Here is a 10,323-nt window from a genome sequence, read left to right as displayed (position 1 = left end):
GTATATCGCTTGGGATGTAAAATGGAGACAGCAGGTCTACTGTTCCTAAGTTGGATGTTCTAACAAAACTGGAAATTGGAGACAGCGCACTGTTCCTGAACTGGAGTCAGCCTACGTTAACTGGAAATTCGGGTTATTTATTTATAATTATTATTTTTAGTTAATGTATTAAATAAAGTTAATTTGTTGCATTTATTAATTATTATAATTAATTGGCAAAAAGTTTTCTTAAAATTACTTTACGTATGAGCCTCTAAATAAAGATCCTTTATTTTAGGATGTATTTTTAGTAAATATTGGATTTGCTAAAAATAGAAATAGTGGTTGTTGAATGGGTCTTAGCTATCATTCTTAACCGGTCTTTATACCTATAGGTTAGCAAATAACCATTCCTTTTAAGTATAACCGTTTCTATTAATAGCAAAAACGTTCCAGCAGTTAGTACTGGAACAGGAACTGCTGAAGAAACTGCTGCTTAAGGGAACAACGGTTATTATTAGGGAACAACGGTTACTATTGTTTTAACCGTATGTTTGATTTATTCAAGGCTTATGGAAATAACCGTTTGATAGTGTAATCCACATTTTCCCCATGATCTTTTGCTAAGGAATAATGGATTGGAATATTCCTTTTTATTAGGGATTTTAGCTCTATAAATAGTGGACTCGGTTATTCATAAAAACTTGCCTTAGTATGAGCCATTAAATCATACGTAATTTTGGGAGAATTTTTACAAGAAAATTTTGTTTTTAAAAATGCCAATTAATTTATAATAGTTTCTTGTGCAACTCATTGATTTTATTTTTAGAGAATTTTTATCCTTTTGTAAGGGTTTTGAGAGAATTTGTAATTAGACTCGGGTGAGTCTAAGGGGGAAATTAGATAGCTTTTAATGAAGCTAGAGAAGAGATTAGCTTTGAGTAAAGTTAAGGAGAAAGCTTCTAGTGAAGCTAGTGGTGAGAATTAGCTTTTAGTGAAGCTAAATTTGTTGCTTTGAGTGAAGCAATTTGAGAGAGAAGAGTTGGCCTAGTTGATTCGCTTCGAGTGAAGTAAGATGTTTATTGTAATTGTAACGAGTTGCCTTAAACATAGTGGTGAATTTAGAAATCCCAAGGGGTCGTGGTTTTTCCTTCTGTTTAGGCCCGGAAGGTTTCCACGTAAAAATCGTTTGTCTCTTTTAATTATTTCGCTCTAAGTTTAAGTTGTATTTATTTTATTCAATCCCGCAAAAACAGGGCAAAAACGCTTAAACTAGTAACAACAACAATTCACCCCCCCCCCCCCTCTTGTTGCTGTTCCCGTTCCTAATTGAGTCTACAGACATTTATATGCGTCCTTTGATACATGAGTTGAAATTATTGTGGAAAGGTGTCAATGCTTTTGATTCGTACACTAATGTTAATTTCAAACTTAAAGCAGCTTTAATATGGACAATTAACGACTTTCTAGCTTACGCCATGTTATCAGCATGGAGTACTAAGGGTTATAATGCTTGTCCTGAGTGATGTTATGGGGCTTAAATCGTACCTATTGTCTGTTGAGAGAAAAAGTGATGAGGTTATGAGAAAAAATGATCAGGTTATGAGAAAAAATGATGAGATTATTTCCCAATTATAAAAAAGAAACGATGAGGTTACTTCCCAACTTTTGAAAAAAAAAAATGAAGAAGTTGAAGAACTAAGAGCTCAAAATCAAAAAATTCTCACTCAGCTTGCATTAGTCCTAGATCAATTACAACAAAATCAAAGGACAAGTAAGAATCATTATTATTTTTATCATCCATCGAATCTTTTTCATATTACTTTTTAATGCTTATCGTAGAAGTGTAGTTTCTATTTTTTTTATGTTATGTGCAATTTTGCTTGCAGTTGGATGAAGTAGATATGATAATGACTTATATAAAATTTTTTATATTCAAGGGGAGTTTGGTAATTAAGGTAATCCCATATTTGAAAATAATTGTTGGCCTTGAATCACAAACGGGGAGTATGTATTTTGGCTAAAGTTGGTGCATTTTGTTTGATTTGTTGCAGATTTTTGCAGCTGATGTTCATATTATGACCAACAAATCATCTTTTGCGAAGGTCTTGACACTAGAGTGGAAATTGCAACATAATGAAAACAATTTTGCAGGCCTTCAACTTTTGACAAACTTTTAACTTTTAAATTTTGCTCTCTTAAACATCGATGAATATATATGTGTATGTGAATATTGATCATATAATGATAAGTTTTTTTCAATGGAAAAAATAATTTTTTCTTCTTTCCTTTGTTTTGATTTTTAAAAATAAAAAATATATTTTATGACAATAGTTTATGAAGTCATAATTTATCCATATATATTTTGAGAAGAACCATATAATAGTTGGAGTTATTGTGAGTTATTTAATAGTAAGTTTAATTTTAAACTAATAGACAATAACTAAGATTATTTTTAATAATTTTTCCTATTATAAAAAACCCAATTTAAATTTTCAACACAAAAAATTACATTGGGCAATATTCCACAAGAATTCATCGTTTTGACAGTTACACTTATTAATAGTATATTTAAGATAAATTACAAGAATAAAAATAAATACACATTTTCAAATGAAACAATCTAACGGTGAGATTATCTCTATAAGGCGGATTCAATGTACACTTACACTTATTAAAGGAATCATTTATAACCATAAAATAATCACGTATAATCTTAAAATGATCATTAACAATCTTAAAGTGATCAATAATTAACTTAAAGTGATCACTTTTTATAGTGTTAAATTAATCACTTAAAACCTTACACTGATCACTTAAAATCTTAAGACAATCCCTTAAAACCTTATAGTAATTTTTTATAATCTTAAATTGATATTTTTTATAATCTTAAAGGGATTACTAACAATCTTAAGGTGACTAATCATAACATTAGAGTGGTCCTTTACACTTTTAAAGTGATAACTTTTATAGTCTTAAAATAATTGCTTATTACCTTAAAATGATCACTTACAATTATCTTAAAGTGATCGATCAAAGAAATAGACTGATTGTATGATCTTTTTTGTATGAGCCGTCTCATGATGAGGGGCAATAATTAATGGGCTTGTGGGCTTCTAAATTCAGTATAAATTGTAGTGTAGACTTGTAGTATACTACTCTCGGCGAGTGCTTGGCACGCGCGGTTCCTAGAAAAGCAAAAAAAAATTTCATATATATTTCACATAAATCTCCAAAACCAACTAAAGTCTCAAATACTAAATTTGTATACGTGTGTAATACATATATATTGATATTCCAGATTTGATTTGCATATACTTAATTAAAAGGAAAAATAATAAGTAATTATCTTATCTATAGGTCTATTGACCATTAAGTTTGAGGGTTTGACCAATTTAAAAGGTTAGGTTGTCTATGTATCAGTATCTCATTGGTTCTTGTATTTTTAAATAATTAAAAATTAAAATACATAAATTAACAAAAAAAAATTGAAAAGATATTTGACGTCTTTTTTACCCATCAAAACGATATTTTTTCAAAAAATGGACGTCACAATTAACCTTATGGGGTAACTTTTGAACATCCGATCGAAACAAGTCGCATGTTTTCCGATACGTAAATCGAAAAAGGTATTTAACATCTTTTTTACCCATCATAACGATGATTTTTCAAAAACCGGACGTCGCAATATCCTTATGGGATAATTCTGTAGAAATCTGATCGAAACAAGTACTTATCTGCCTATTTTTCAACACTTAAACCGAAAAAGATTTTTATCTTCATTTTTACCCATCATAATGATATATTTTCAAAAAATGGACGTCACGATCATCCTTATCGGGTCACTCTTTCGAAAATAAGTACTTGTTCTAACTGGATTTTTGAAAGAGTTATCCCATAAGGATAATCGCGACGTCTTTTTTTGAAAAAATATTGTTATAAAGGGTAAAAATGACATCAAATATCTTTTTTTTTGTTAATTTATGTGTTTTAATTTTTAATTATTTAAAAATATGAGAATTGCCACATAGACAACTTACTTATCAAATTGGTCAAACCCTCAAACTTAACGGTCAATTAATGTTTTCCGTTAAGAGGTAGTCATTTGTAGAGAAATATATTACATTAGATAATTTTTTGCAAAAAAAAAAAATACATAAGGTAGCTTTTTGCAAATAGACCTATAGATAAGATAGTTTCTTATAATTTTTCCTAATTAAAATAAGCATTCTTGTTGCTACTCTAAATACCAAAAAGGATTGATTTTGGTACACTAAGTTACCAAAATACAACCTTTAAGTAGTAGAAGTAGATGGGTAAAAGCATTCTAGTTATCTGTAGTTTTTGAAAATCGAACTACGATGTACCTTAGAAGGCCACACATTAGAAGCACTTTCTTTCATCATCTGTGGTGTGAAAAATGGTGTAGCTGTAGACGGTGTGACAACTTCTTGTAATATTTCACTGTCCACAGCAGCAACCAAAGGTGATGTAGATGTAGAATCACATGGTGTGTGACCATCTTTCAGCAATTTAGTGTCTTATGTAGCTATCAAAGGCAATTTGGAAGTAGTTTTAGAAGCACCTTCTATAACACCCCTGAATTTCCAACTCCTTAAACAAAACCAAAATCGTGAAATACGGGGGAATTCGGGTGTTACATAAAAAGAAAAGGAAAAGAATTTTAAATAAACGTTAAAGATTAATTTTAAATAGGTGAGTGAGTGGAAATTTCGGCAACATCTATACTGAAATTAAGATATAATGTAGATCGATAAATGGAGTAATTCAACTAAACTAATCGAAGGTATCAAAGCCCTCCAAAAGATGTCACGACAGGATGAATCATCGTCGGCTCATCAATTCACTGATTCCAACACAGATCGTGGTTCCAGTGTTAACGCTTCGGTTTAACGGATACAAAAGAACTATTCTTACGATCATATATCAAAAAACCACGCAGCAGACTATAACTTTACAACGAATCACATGGTTGCAAAAAAAAAATAAAAGTGATTATACAACCTAAAACTTAACAATTAATATAAGAGCTACAACGTCAGGCTAATCGTATAGTATTTGCTATAATCGCCCTCCACTCTTTCCCCAATGCTAAGCAAAAGAAGTTCCTATACATGTTATGCCAAGGTATGATCCTCCTGCTGCTCAACATAATGACCATAGTCAAATGTGTCATAGCAGGAACATCATAAGAATTCTTGAACAAACAACAACAAACACATACACGTCAGTAATCAATGAACTTATAACAATTAGAGTCATTGAACAAAACGATAGACAACGATATAGCATAGCAATAACGAATCAACTCATATGTCTAAACACCTCAATTTACTCATGGTTTCTCTTTCAAACTACTAATCCCTCGAAGTATATTCAAAGGTAGTGGATCTTTTCTCTATTCATGGTATAGTGACACGGCCAAGGGTGTTATCGGTCACCTGACGCCCATGGCAAAGTATGAGCTCATATCCCCTCCACCATATTGGGGTTTGAAAGGCCCGCATGGTAACACCTTGATCAAGGGGCAGTATCGGCCACCAGCGCCCAATGACAAAAGTATGCTCATACCCCCCTTACGGTGATCCCGTCGGATCTCACCTAGAGGAGTACTAAATCAACCGGGCATAATCCAGTTGAGTCACGCCAACTAATCATAATCAAGGCTCAATAACTAGGAAATCACTTATGTATTACCTTGAGATTTTCTAACGTCATTAATTAATATTTTAATAACTTTTGGGTATTTTATATTAAATTAATTTTGTAGTAGTTTTAATAAATTTCCTTCATATACGAATTTAAATATTAACATATATTTATATTAAAAATACAATTATGATTTTTAAATAAAGAGGTTCGAATCAAAATCGTTATTTTATTAAAATGTGTGAGCATACAGAGGTGAGTTCTTAATTGGGCCTCGCAAGAAAATGAATCTAGATAAATAAATAGGTAAATAATATAAAAGGCATGGGTTAGGGTTTTAAGTGAGAACACTCCTTGCCCTCACATTCAAAAACAACACGCCTCACTTCCTCACCCTCTTCCCCACGGCCGTGTCTCCCTCCTCAACAGCCTTGCTCATTTTTCTCCTCCACGAGCAGCACCGGCCACCCCACGAGCAGCCACAAGTAGCAGCAGCCTGCGTTGCCTCCTCACAACAGAGGCAGGTTGCGTGTTCTCCTCCCATCAGCAGTCGGGCTGCTTTGTGCCGCCAGAAGGAGCAGCCGCGTGGTGGTTCTCCACCATCCCACACAGCCCTGGTTCACCACCACCACAACCTTATCCACCTCTTCACCATTTTTACTAGTTTTAACTTTGTAAGCCATCACTTCTTCTCCCATTTGATTCTTCTTGTTTTCAATTTAAAGTTTCATGAAGTTTATGAGTGTGATGTTGATTTTTGTGTTATTTTCATTGAATCTTTTTGTGGGTAAGAGTGTGATTGATGAATTGAATATATTTATGATTTAGGGTTTGAAGTGTGATTAGAAATTATGGGTTGTGTTGATTGTGTGTTAGTTTCTTTGAATTTTATTATGAGGAACAATTAAAGGTGTTATCTTTGAAATTTATTATAGTGTGGGCTTTCATGTACATTATGGTGGTGTATTATTTAGTGATTCTTGCTATGGTTAATGGTTAAAAGTATTATCTTTGAATATGAAATGACTAAGGTTTGGATTTAGAAATGAAATTACTAATGATGTGTGTTATATGCTATATTTTGGTGATAATTGATTAAATAACTTTAAAAGTTGTTTTAAAACTTAGTTGATTGGTTATTGTTGTGATAATTAGAAATGGTGATGATTTTAGTTGACTATGGAAGTGATTTTTGGTTGTTAAATTGGGAATAATAGTTACTAATTGTTGTGGTTTGATTGTTGCGAATTACAAGTACTCTTATTAGGTTGTTATTGAAGTCATGATGCATGATGTTTGTAAGCCAAGAGCTTAATGTAAACTTATCGTCGATGGTTGCTAATTTTACTTGTCATGTTTTGATTATAATTCTTTCTAGCTTTGGAGAATGTGACAAATGATATCATGATTCGATAACTCTAAAATTTGCCTTATTGTTGTATAAGTGTTATATTAAAATTGTAAGGCTTAGTTGTGATTAGTTATTTCTAGGTAACGCGAACCGATATACTCAAAATTAGTTGATGAAAAGGAACGATTCATATATGCTTTTGCTTTTAAATTGGTGAAAAGACTTATGTTGTGTTGAGTTAATGATTTTGACTTGTATTGAATGAGTTGTGTACGTGCTAGAGTAATCGAAGAACTCTTGTTGAATAGGTGATAATGGTTACTTTGGTATCTAGTTGGTATGACAAAGTAGTTAAGAGGATTTATTAGTTTTATTCTTAACTTATATAGGTACCCATTTCGTAAGAGGAAAGTAGAGCCTTAGTTGGGTGATTTTGTGACTTTTGATCGTGTAGTGACGCTTACAGGTACGTACGCGCAGTAACGAATCCTTATATGCAATTTTATTTATGAAATTATTATTTATTGTAATAATATGCATTGCATCAAAATTATGAGATACTAGTGAGTACACTTTATACGAAAAGCTATCGACTATGAAATCCTTGCGCTTAGAATATTTTTAGAGAATGAGAGTGTTAGTAGGAGGCGGGGACCACCCCCTTATTTATTTAAGAATTGGATTATGCCTTACTTGGAGTTAGAATGACTCCTTTATAGGTGAATTTCATATTTGTTTGAGTGGCTCAGTGGGTTTTGACGTGCTGCTATCCCAGGGCGCTCATTAATAGTCAAAAGTGGGATTTATTCCCATCTGATAAAGTATTAGATTATCATTAGCTGGCGTGACTCAACTGGATTATGTTCGGTTGATTTAGTAGTTCCCTAGGTAAGATCCGACGGGATCACCGTAAGGGGGGTATGAGTATGCTTGTGTCATTGGGCGCCGGGTGGCCGGTATCGTCCCTTGACCGAGGTGCTACCATGCGGGCGTTGCAAACTCAAATATTGTGGCCTCTTCACTGGTTTAGTACCCCAGTGTGTTAGTTTTTCCCGAAGGTAGGACCCAAGAGGGTTAGCTGGAGGGGGCATGAGCTCATACTTTGCCAGGTGGCCGATAACGCCCTTGGCCGTGTCACTATGCCAGGAAGTAGAGAAAAGATCAACTGATAGAAAGTTATTCAGTAATAGAATGTTTATTCATTGATCAAAAGTTATTTAAGGATAGATGGTTCATTCCTTGATCGAAAGTTTACACATTGATAGAATGTTTACTCATTGATAGAATATCTACTCATTGATAGAATAGTTTATGCTAGTGAGAAGTGTGCCTAAGTTAAGTTACCTCAAGGGTATTACAGACTATGATCACACTTTCCTTAAGATAGACAAGCTCTATAAGGTCATGTGTTAGGTATTCTGTTAATGCCTTGGTTGAGTTGATACTATATATGCATGTTTTGCAAGAGTTTTTGATTTGAAAAGAGGAGCGTGAAGACCTGCATTCTACCAAAGAACACATGGTGCGGGTTGGAAAAGACGTAATGAGATCAAGAAGTATAAGTGCAAGAAGTATAAGTGGACGATAAACGGTTACTATCTGTGCAAGTGGACGATAAACGGTTACTATCTGTGCTTGTGTTTTATGAAATCATCTTATATTGTTTTACAATATAATGTTATCTAGTAGTTGGCCTTATTATATTTGATGCTAGTTACTGACGTGTACGTGTTTTTGTTTATGTTTGATTGTTGATGACTTTCTATGATTGTCCTACTATGACACATTGGCCTCTGGTCTAATGTCGAGCAGCAGGAGGATCATAGACAAGCGTAGCAGGTATTGGACCTTCGTTTGCATTGCATTGCATTGGGGGAGAGTGGTGAGGGCGAAGAATAACCTGTGTCATACCGTTATCTTTCGATCTTGTAGTTCTTGTTATCTTTTGTAAACTTTGGTTATATATGTTTTGTTATGAGGCCTTGTGTCCTCCCTTGTATATTTGTATTTCTGCTGCGTAGTTTATGACTCTGTATGGTTTTAAGGAGTTAAGTCATTTTAAAACGCAAACGTCGACACTGGAACCATGATCCATGCTTGGCATGTCGATTTCAGAAGCTGGCGACGAATCATTCCGCGTGGTGTGAGATTTTAAAGGCAATGATGCCTTAGATTAGTTTAATGTTTTTATTTTGCTAACTGCTCTACCACATATTCGATTTATATAAGAGATGCTGACAAAATTTCCACTCACCTTTTTAAAGTTAATATTTAATATTTATTCAAATTCTTTTCCTTTTTCTTTTATGTAACACCCGAATTTCCTCCTGTCCTTTACGGTTTTGGTTTAGGGGTCGGAAATTCAGGGGTATTACAACTCCAATACCACACACAACCAATGTGCGTTCTCTACTATTTAGGAGTTCGTTCTCATAGTCTCCTAATGCTTTCATTCTACTTGCCTATACCAATATTATGATTATTCGATAGCAGAGTTTACTTTCTGGCGCTCTATAATTCTAATCCGATGCATATAATCATGAAATATTGATAATACCTTGAAACGATAAATATGATAATTAATTACTGCGTGTACGTACCTGTAAGCATCACTGCATGACCAAAAGTTACAAAAGTCACCCAACTAAGGGTCTACTTTCCTCTTTTAAACTGGGAACCTATACAAGTTAGGAATAAAATTAATAAGTTCCCTTAACTACTTTATCATACCAACTAAATGCCTAAGTAACCACTATCATCCGCTCGAGATAAGTTTCCAATTGCTCTAGCACACACACACATCTTATTCACACCAATCCTAATCATTGACTCAACAACAACATAAATCTTTTCCATCAATTTAAGAATAAAAGGATTATGTGAATCGTTCCTTTACATCGACCAAATTTGAGTTATATTGGTTCACGTTACCTTAAAAAAATAACAAATCACACTTGAATCTTATGATGTTAATATAGTGCTAATTATATGACGACAATGACAAATCTCAAAGTTACCACATCGCAATATCATATGTTATATTCTCCGAAGCCAGAAAAACTACAATGAAACATCACAACAAGTAACTTTAGCAACTTTCAACAATAAGTTAAACACTATGCTCATGACTTAATAAATTATGTATTTATGATTCAATAACAACCTAATGAGGTATTAGTAACTCTGAACAATTAAATCACTAAAATTAGCAACTACTACTCCCAATTAACAACCAAAACCATTTCTATAGTCAACGATAATTAAAATCATTAATAATTACCACAACAATAATCAACTAAGTCTTAAAACAGCTTATAAGATTA

Source organism: Amaranthus tricolor, chromosome 5, assembly GCF_026212465.1.
Source record: "Amaranthus tricolor cultivar Red isolate AtriRed21 chromosome 5, ASM2621246v1, whole genome shotgun sequence".
Classification (NCBI taxonomy): Eukaryota; Viridiplantae; Streptophyta; class Magnoliopsida; order Caryophyllales; family Amaranthaceae; genus Amaranthus; species Amaranthus tricolor.
The sequence above is the reverse complement of the archived record's forward strand: the minus strand, read 5'-3'. Positions refer to the sequence as shown.